Genomic DNA, 8,636 nt, shown 5'->3' with positions numbered 1-8,636 from the left:
CACCAACTAGCAACACCAGTCGATCACATCCTGCCCTGTCTGTGGCCTCTAGCCGACTAACAACCCCACTCAAATACTGTACATCCTGCCCAGTCTGTGGCCTCTAGCCGACTAACAACCCCGCTCAAATACTGTACATCCTGCCCTGTCTGTGGCCTCTAGCCGACTAACAACCCCGCTCAAATACTGTACATCCTGCCCAGTCTGTGGCCTCTAGCCGACTAACAACCCCACTCAAATACTGTACATCCTGCCCAGTCTGTGGCCTCTAGCCGACTAACAACCCCACTCAAATACTGTACATCCTGCCCAGTCTGTGGCGTCTAGCCGACTAACAACCCCACTCAAATACTGTACATCCTGCCCAGTCTGTGGCCTCTAGCCGACTAACAACCCCACTCAAATACTGTACATCCTGCCCAGTCTGTGGCCTCTAGCCGACTAACAACCCCACTCAAATACTGTACATCCTGCCCTGTCTGTGGCCTCTAGTCCAGAGTAATGAAAACGTTTAAATAACATAACCTCTCTGTCTATTGAGACGATGAGAACGTTTTAGCAACATGGCCCCTCTCTGTGTGTTTATTTGTGAAACAGGGGAGCTCGGCCAGAACATTTCCCGTGTTGCTCTCCTTTCATCAATGATTCAGGAGGCCAGAGACATAGGAGCTCTTTAACTGTAGAACCACTCCGGTTGACTGGCCAGTCTATTATATGTGTGTGGGTGTGTGTGACTGTGTGGGTGTGTGTGACTGTGTGTGTGTGTGACTGTGTGTGTGTGACTGTGTGTGTGTGTGTGTGTGACTGTGTGTTTGAAAAGAAAGAGAATGCTGATTCTCCTCCTCTACCTCTCCCTCCTTCCTTCTCCTTCCTCCCTCCGTCATTCTCCCTCCTCCTTCTCCTCCCCTCTAGTCTAAATAAAATATGAGCTGCATTGCTGGGAGCTGAAGATGGCTGGTGTCATTAATGTCATTCATCACACATACACCTGTAAACACACACAAACACATACACACAACTACACTACACACACTCACAATCTTGACATGTGAGGATTTGTGGTGCCATTAAAATCATGAATCAGACGTAAATACACAGTTAGGGAGATGTCAGCGATGAGATTGACTGAAAAGTGTCTGTGAACAACGACACATGGAGAGGGAGAGAGAGCACAGAGGTGTGGGAAAGGAGGATGAATCACAGAAACAATTATCGAAGGAACATACATTGATCTTTCGACCTACAGTAGGTGTTCCTGTAAACTGAATGTCAGCTTCAGGGTATTCCTAGGAAACAGTGTCAGCTTCAGGGTATTCCTAGGAAACAGTGTCAGCTTCAGGGTATTCCTAGGAAAACAGTGACAGCTTCAGGGTATTCCTAGGAAAACAGTGTCAGCTTCAGGGTATTCCTAGGAAACAGTGTCAGCTTCAGGGTATTCCTAGGAAACAGTGTCAGCTTCAGGGTATTCCTAGGAAAACAGTGTCAGCTTCAGGGTATTCCTAGGAAACAGTGTCAGCTTCAGGGTATTCCTAGGAAAACAGTGTCAGAAAGCAGGAAGACACAGTTTTGTGCTAGCATAGAAAACATGTCATGCCTTTAGGATATACACATTCTGTCAGACCTGGGTCCTGACAGTAAATCTCAGTAAGACAAAAATAATGGTGTTCTAAAAAAGGTCCAGTCGCCAGGACCACAACTACAAATTCCATCTAGACACTGTTGACCTAGAGCACACAAAAAAACTATACATACCTCGGCCTAAGCAGAATTCTGCCAAAATATTCTCTGTGTACAACGTAAAACACCAAATAATGCATGCAGAGCAGAACTGGCCGATACCCACTAATGATCAAAATCCAGAGAAGAACCGTCAATTATCCAACCACCTAAAAGGAAGCGATTCCCAAATCTTCCATAACAAAGCCATCACCTACAGAGAGATGAACCTGGAGAAGAGCACCCTAAGCAAGCTGGTCCTGGGGCTCTGTTCACAAACACAAACAGACCCCACAGAGTCCGAGGACAACAACACAATTAGACTCAACCAAATCACAAGAAAACAAAAAGATAATTACTTGACACATTGGAAAGGATTATCAAAAAAACGGAGACAACTAGAATGCTTTTTGGCTCTAAACAGAGAGTACACAGTGGCAGAATACCTGACCACTGTGACTGACCCAAACTTAAGGAAAGCTTTGACTATGTACAGACTCAGTGAGCATAGCCTTGCTATTGACAAAGGCCGCCGAAGGCAGACCTGGCTCTCAAGAGAAGACAAGCTATGTGCACACTGCCCACAAAATGAGGTTGAAACTGAGCTACACTTCCTAACCTTCTGACAAATGTATGACCATATTAGAGAGACATATTTCCCTCGGATCACATATCCATATCTATTGGGTGAAATACCACATTGTGCCATCACAGCATCAAGATATGTGACCTGTTGCCACAAGAAAAGGGCAACCTGTGAAGATCAAACACCTTTGAGAGAGAGAGAGAGCGAGAGAGAGAGGGAGAGAGAGACCCTGTCTCTTTTCTGGCTTCAGTCACCCTCGTCCTTTTTAGGAGTCATCAGCTAAATTGAATCAATAAGTAATTAACACTTTTGGTCTTTGGTGCCAAGCCTGTCTCCTTCACAGCACATCACAAAACACACACACACAGACATTCTATTATTAATTTTCCTACACTAAGCCCTTTCTCCACTCGGCTCTTATGAGTTCAGATACAGGACTAGGAATATTGATCAAAGCAAACTGTGCGCCAGGTCAACTGGCTAAACACGGAACACAACAATTATATTGAGCTCCCTGGAAAGACAAAGTTCTCTCTCACACAGATCTCTCTCTCTCTCTCTCCATTGGTTATCTCTTTCCATCTATCGCTCTCCATCAGAACTCTCTCCATCAGCTCTCTTTCTCTCCATCAGCTCTCTCTCTCCATCATCTCTCTCTCTCCATCAGCTCACCTCTCCATCAACTATCTCCTCCATCATCTCTCTCTCCATCTTCTCTCTCTCCATCAGATCTCTCTCTCTCCATCAGCTCTCTCTCTCATTCGGCTCCCTCTCTCTCCATCAGCACTCTCTCGCTCCATCTGCTCTCTCTGTCCATTAGTTCTCTCACTCTCCATCATCTCTCTCTCTCCATCAGCTCCTGTCTCATCATCTTTCTCTCGTCATCAGCTTTCTCTCTCCAAGATCTCTCACTCTCCAATATATCTCTCACTCTCCATCATCTCTCTCTCTCCATCATCTCCCTCCCTCCATTATTTCTCTCCCTTCATCAGCTCTCTCTCCCTCACCATCGACTCATTCTTTGTTAGTTCTCTCTCTTCAGCATCTCTCTCTCCATCTACCGCTCTCCATGAGCTCTCTCTCTCCATTAGTTCTCTCTATCCATCAGCTCACTCTACATCAGCTTTCTCTCCATCATCTCTCTTACCTTCAGCTCTCTCTCTCCATCAGCTCTTTTCTCCATCATCTCTCTAACCTTCAGCTCTCTCTCTCCATCAGCTCTTTTCTCCATCATCTATCTCTCTCCATCAGCTCTCTCGCCATCTCTCTCCATCAGCTCTCTCATCTTCTCTCTCGCTCCATCCGCTCTCCCTCTCCGTAAGCTCTCTCTCTGCAACAGCTATTTCTTAAGTCAAATCACATTTTATTGATTTGAACCGAATACAACAGGTGTAGACTTTATTGTGAAATGGTTGCTAAGACCTTACAGGGGAATATTAGACCTCCACATTATACCTTGATCTAAAGGTACAGGGGAACACTAGTTTAAACTACTTTATACCTTGATATACACTTGTCACGCCCTGCTCTCTTCTGATGTGACTCCATGCTAGTCCATCCCATACATGCCCAATACATTTCTACTTTGGTTTATATTCTGTAATGCTAGTATATCAATCTATCAACTCTCCAAGTGAACGAGACTTTGATGCTGAATTATGTCACACCCTGACCATAGAGAGGTTTTCATTCTCTATGTTGGTTAGGTCGGGGTGTGACTATGGGTGGGTTATCTAGGTGAATATATAACCTCCAACGACGGTCCACAGTCCGGAACCTCCTGAGACGATCCACAGTCCGGAACCTCCTGAGACGGTCCACAGTCCGGAACCTCCTGAGACGGTCCACAGACCGGAACCTCCTGAGACGGTCCACAGACCGGAACCTCCTGAGACGGTCCACAGTCCGGAACCTCCTGAGACGGTCCACATTCCGGAACCTCCTGAGACGATCCACAGTTCAGAGCCTCCAGCAACGATCCACAGTCCAGAGCCTCCAGCAACGGTCCGCAGTCCAGAGCCTCCAGCGACGGTCCGCAGTCCAGAGCCTCCAGCGACGGTCCACAAACCAGAACCTCCAGCGACGGTCGGCAGTCCAGAGCCTCCAGCGAGGGTTACCAGTCCAGAGCCTCCAGCGACGTGTCGGCAGTCCAGAGCCTCCTGCGAGGGTTACCAGTCCAGAGCCTCCAGCGACGTGTCGGCAGTCCAGAGACTCCTGCAAGGGTTACCAGTCCAGAGCCTCCAGCGACGTGTCGGTAGTCCAGAGCCTCCTGTGAGGGTTACCAGTCCAGAGCATCCAGCGACCGTCGGCAGTCCAGACCCTCCTGCGAGGGTTACCAGTCCAGAGCATCTAGCGACCGTCAGCAGTCCAGAGCCTCCAGCGACCGTCGGCAGTCCAGAGCCTCCTGCGAGGGTTACCAGTCCAGAGCCTCCAGCAACGTGTCGGCAGGTCAAAGCCTCCAGCGACGTGTAGGCAGTCCAGAGCCTCCAGCGACATGTCGGCAGTCCAGAGCCTCCAGCGACGTGTCGGCAGTCCAGAGCCTCCTGCGAGGGTTACCAGTCCAGAGCATCCAGCGACCGTCGGCAGTCCAGAGCATCCAGCGACCGTCGGCAGTCCAGAGCCTCCAGCGACCGTCGGCAGTCCAGAGCCTCCAGCAACGTGTCGGCAGTCCAGAGCCTCCAGCGACGTGTCGGCAGTCCAGAGCCTCCAGCGACGTGTCGGCAGTCCAGAGCCTCCTGCGACGTATCGGCAGTCCAGAGCCTTCATGTTTTGTTTTTTCACTTTATTGTTTTCTTCTTTGAGTTTCTCTTCCCAGCAACGTGTCGGCAGTCCAGAGCATCCAGCGACCGTCGGCAGTCCAGAGCCTCCTGCGAGGGTTACCAGTCCAGAGCATCCAGCGAATGTCAGCAGTCCAGAGCCTCCAGCGACCGTCGGCAGTCCAGAGCCTCCTGCGAGGGTTACCAGTCCAGAGCCTCCAGCAACGTGTCGGCAGGTCAAAGCCTCCAGCGACGTGTAGGCAGTCCAGAGCCTCCAGCGACGTGTCGGCAGTCCAGAGCCTCCAGCGACGTGTCGGCAGTCCAGAGCCTCCTGCGAGGGTTACCAGTCCAGAGCATCCAGCGACCGTCGGCAGTCCAGAGCATCCAGCGACCGTCGGCAGTCCAGAGCCTCCAGCGACCGTCGGCAGTCCAGAGCCTCCAGCAACATGTCGGCAGTCCATAGCCTCCAGCGACGTGTCGGCAGTCCAGAGCCTCCAGCGACGTGTCGGCAGTCCAGAGCCTCCTGCGACGTGTCGGCAGTCCAGAGCCTTCATGTTTAGTTTTTTCACTTTATTGTTTTCTTCTTTGAGTTTCTCTTCCCAATAAAAGGATCGAAACATACCACGCTGCATCTTGGTCCACGATCGTGACTTATAACTAATCAATGATTTGGAGAAAACCAAACAGGTTGTTCTCCTAGCACGTTGTTCTCCCAGCAGGTTGTTCTCCAAGCAGGTTGTTCTCCCAGCAGGTTGTTCTCCCAGCACGTTGTTCTCCCAGCAGGTTGTTCTCCCAGCAGGTTGTTCTCCCAGCAGGTTGTTCTCCCAGCAGGTTGTTCTCCCAGCAGGTTGTTCTCCCAGCACGTTGTTCTCCAAACAGGTTGTTCTCCCAGCAGGTTGTTCTCCAAACAGGTTGTTCTCCCAGCAGGTTGTTCTCCCAGCAGGTTGTTCTCCCAGCAGGTTGTTCTCCAAACAGGTTGTTCTCCCAGCAGGTTGTTCTCTAAGCATTTTGTATTTTTGTTTCTTTTGAAAAACTGTTTGGCCTGGAGTGATTATAAATAACGATCTGACTCCTGGAATATAATACAACTATTTTCAATTTGATTCTATTATATTCTGTGGGTCATTGGGCATTTTCCAGCTAACAATGAGGTCCAAACGGGGTATAATATGGGTAGTGAGATGAGAGATACCTGAAATCATTGGGAATGAAACCAAGAGCATGAACATACTCCCAACATGTTCAGTAGGTCCACCTATGAAAGCCCAGGTTACCCGGCTGTGGGGAAGTCAAACAGCGGTGAGGTGGAAGCTAGCGTGGTGTCTAGCTAGCGATGTCAAAGGTTATTTACAATACGAGATTAAAATAGTGCAAAGACAACGTATGTAAACATCCGTACGTAAAGATCAACCCTGTCCAGACCCGTTTGGATAATGACGTATTGAGCCATTCGCAGATGCACTTTGTAGGTTCTACTGTGTTCATTAGGGCCTAAGTGACATGTTTTATTGATACTCTGCATTAGTTGCATCGCGTAAACACATCCAGATAATCAGCTCGTTTTTGTGGTGACTTTTTTTTAGGGATGGAAGAAAATCTCTGAATATTTATTTGTACGGCTGTGGAGAGGCAAATGGCCAACTTGACAATATCACAACGACTTGGCGACAGTGGGTTCAGAACAACAGACAAAAACTGTTTACAATTATATATATATATATATATATACCACCACCCAAAAGGGCACTAGGCTGGTGGGATGGCAAAAGAGCAGGTGTACGGGCACACCTGCTGTTTCCAACCTGTCGATGCCATCCTTCCCTCTCATGTATAATTGGCCAGCTGAGGCCAGATGATGTCTCAGCTTTTCCCAGGCGGCTCCTGTATACGCTACAGGCTTATTAAGATCCTCAACCACACACACGCACCAAAATAATATGGGTAGTGAAATGGAGAGATACCTGAATAATATGGGTAGTGAGATGAGAGATACCTGAATAATATGGGTAGTGAAATGGAGAGATACCTGAATAATATGGGTAGTGAGATGAAGAGATACCTGAATAATAAAATGGGTGGTGAGATGAAGAGATACCTGAATAATATGGGTAGTGAGATGGAGAGATACCTGAATAATATGGGTAGTGGATGGAGAGATACCTGAATAATATGGGTAATGAGATGAGAGATACCTGAATAATAAAATGGGTAGTGAGATGAAGAGATACCTGAATAATATGAGTAGTGAGATGAGAGATACCTGAATAATATGGGTAGTGAGATGAAGAGATACCTGAACACTGTGGGTAGTGAGATGGAGGGTGAGAGAGACATATGCACACACACACCCAGGCCGATAAATCCACCCAGGCTGATAAATCGCACCCAGGCTGATAAATCCACCCAGGCTGATAAATCCACCCAGGCTGATACATCCACCCAGGCTGATACATCCACCCAGGCTGATAAATCCACCCAGGCTAATACATCCACCCAGGCTGATACACAAAACATTTTTTGCTTAGATAATTAGTGAGTTTGTATGTTGTCAACATTAAATGACGCAAATCCAATAAATGGTGAGCAAATGAAACCAGACACACTCCCAGGTCATTGTTCCCCAGACAGCATCATTATAACCATGTTACTCTCTTTCTGAGTCGCTTCCCCCCTAACAGTTTAATACGTGTTGTCTCCAACTTCAGAATGTTGGGCAACGGAATGAGGCGGGAGTCAAGAGGGTTGCAGAACCAGCAGCTGGATTGACAGAGGTAGAGGATTCCACCTACAATTTGATCTATCTTCTGTTTTTTCTTGAAATGGTCGCCACCGGATGTCCCCTAACTTCCACGTTTGGGTGTTTTTACTGTGTTTCATCAGTGACCAGGTGGAGAGCTACACCTGCTATCAGAACAGACCTACAGGTAACATCTCTTACAGGAACAGTGTTATCAGAACAGACCTACAGGTAACATGTCTTACAGGAACACAGTGTTATCAGAACAGACCTACAGGTAACATCTCTTACAGGAACAGTGTTATCAGAACAGACCTACAGGTAACATGTCTTACAGGAACAGTGTTATCAGAACAGACCTACAGGTAACATCTCTTACAGGAACACAGTGTTATCAGAACAGACCTACAGGTAACATCTCTTACAGGAACACAGTGTTATCAGAACAGACCTACAGGTAACATCTCTTACAGGAACACAGTGTTATCAGACCAGACCTACAGGTAACATCTCTTACAGGAACACAGTGTTATCAGAACAGACCTACAGGTAACAGGTTGATTAACAGCATGTGTTCCTTGAACCTGAAGAGAAGGAGAGCTGATCTCTGTTGGTGTGTTTGTTTTGATCTGTTTGTGTGTGTTTTCTCAGTGATAGATGGTAGCAACACAGCAGAAGAACCGTGACAATTCTAGTGTTAGTTCCTGTGTCGAGGTTTAACCGAACCTGGCTGTGAATGACGAGAGAGAGGGGAAGACAGATGGAGTGAGAGATAGATAGAGAGAAAGGTAAGTAAATGAAGTGATACATGAATTGAAAACACAATCATTTTACTCAGTTC

This window comes from Oncorhynchus clarkii, chromosome 24 (genome assembly GCF_045791955.1).
Source record: "Oncorhynchus clarkii lewisi isolate Uvic-CL-2024 chromosome 24, UVic_Ocla_1.0, whole genome shotgun sequence".
In the NCBI taxonomy this organism is placed as follows: Eukaryota; Metazoa; Chordata; class Actinopteri; order Salmoniformes; family Salmonidae; genus Oncorhynchus; species Oncorhynchus clarkii.
Note: the sequence above shows the minus strand (reverse complement) of the source record.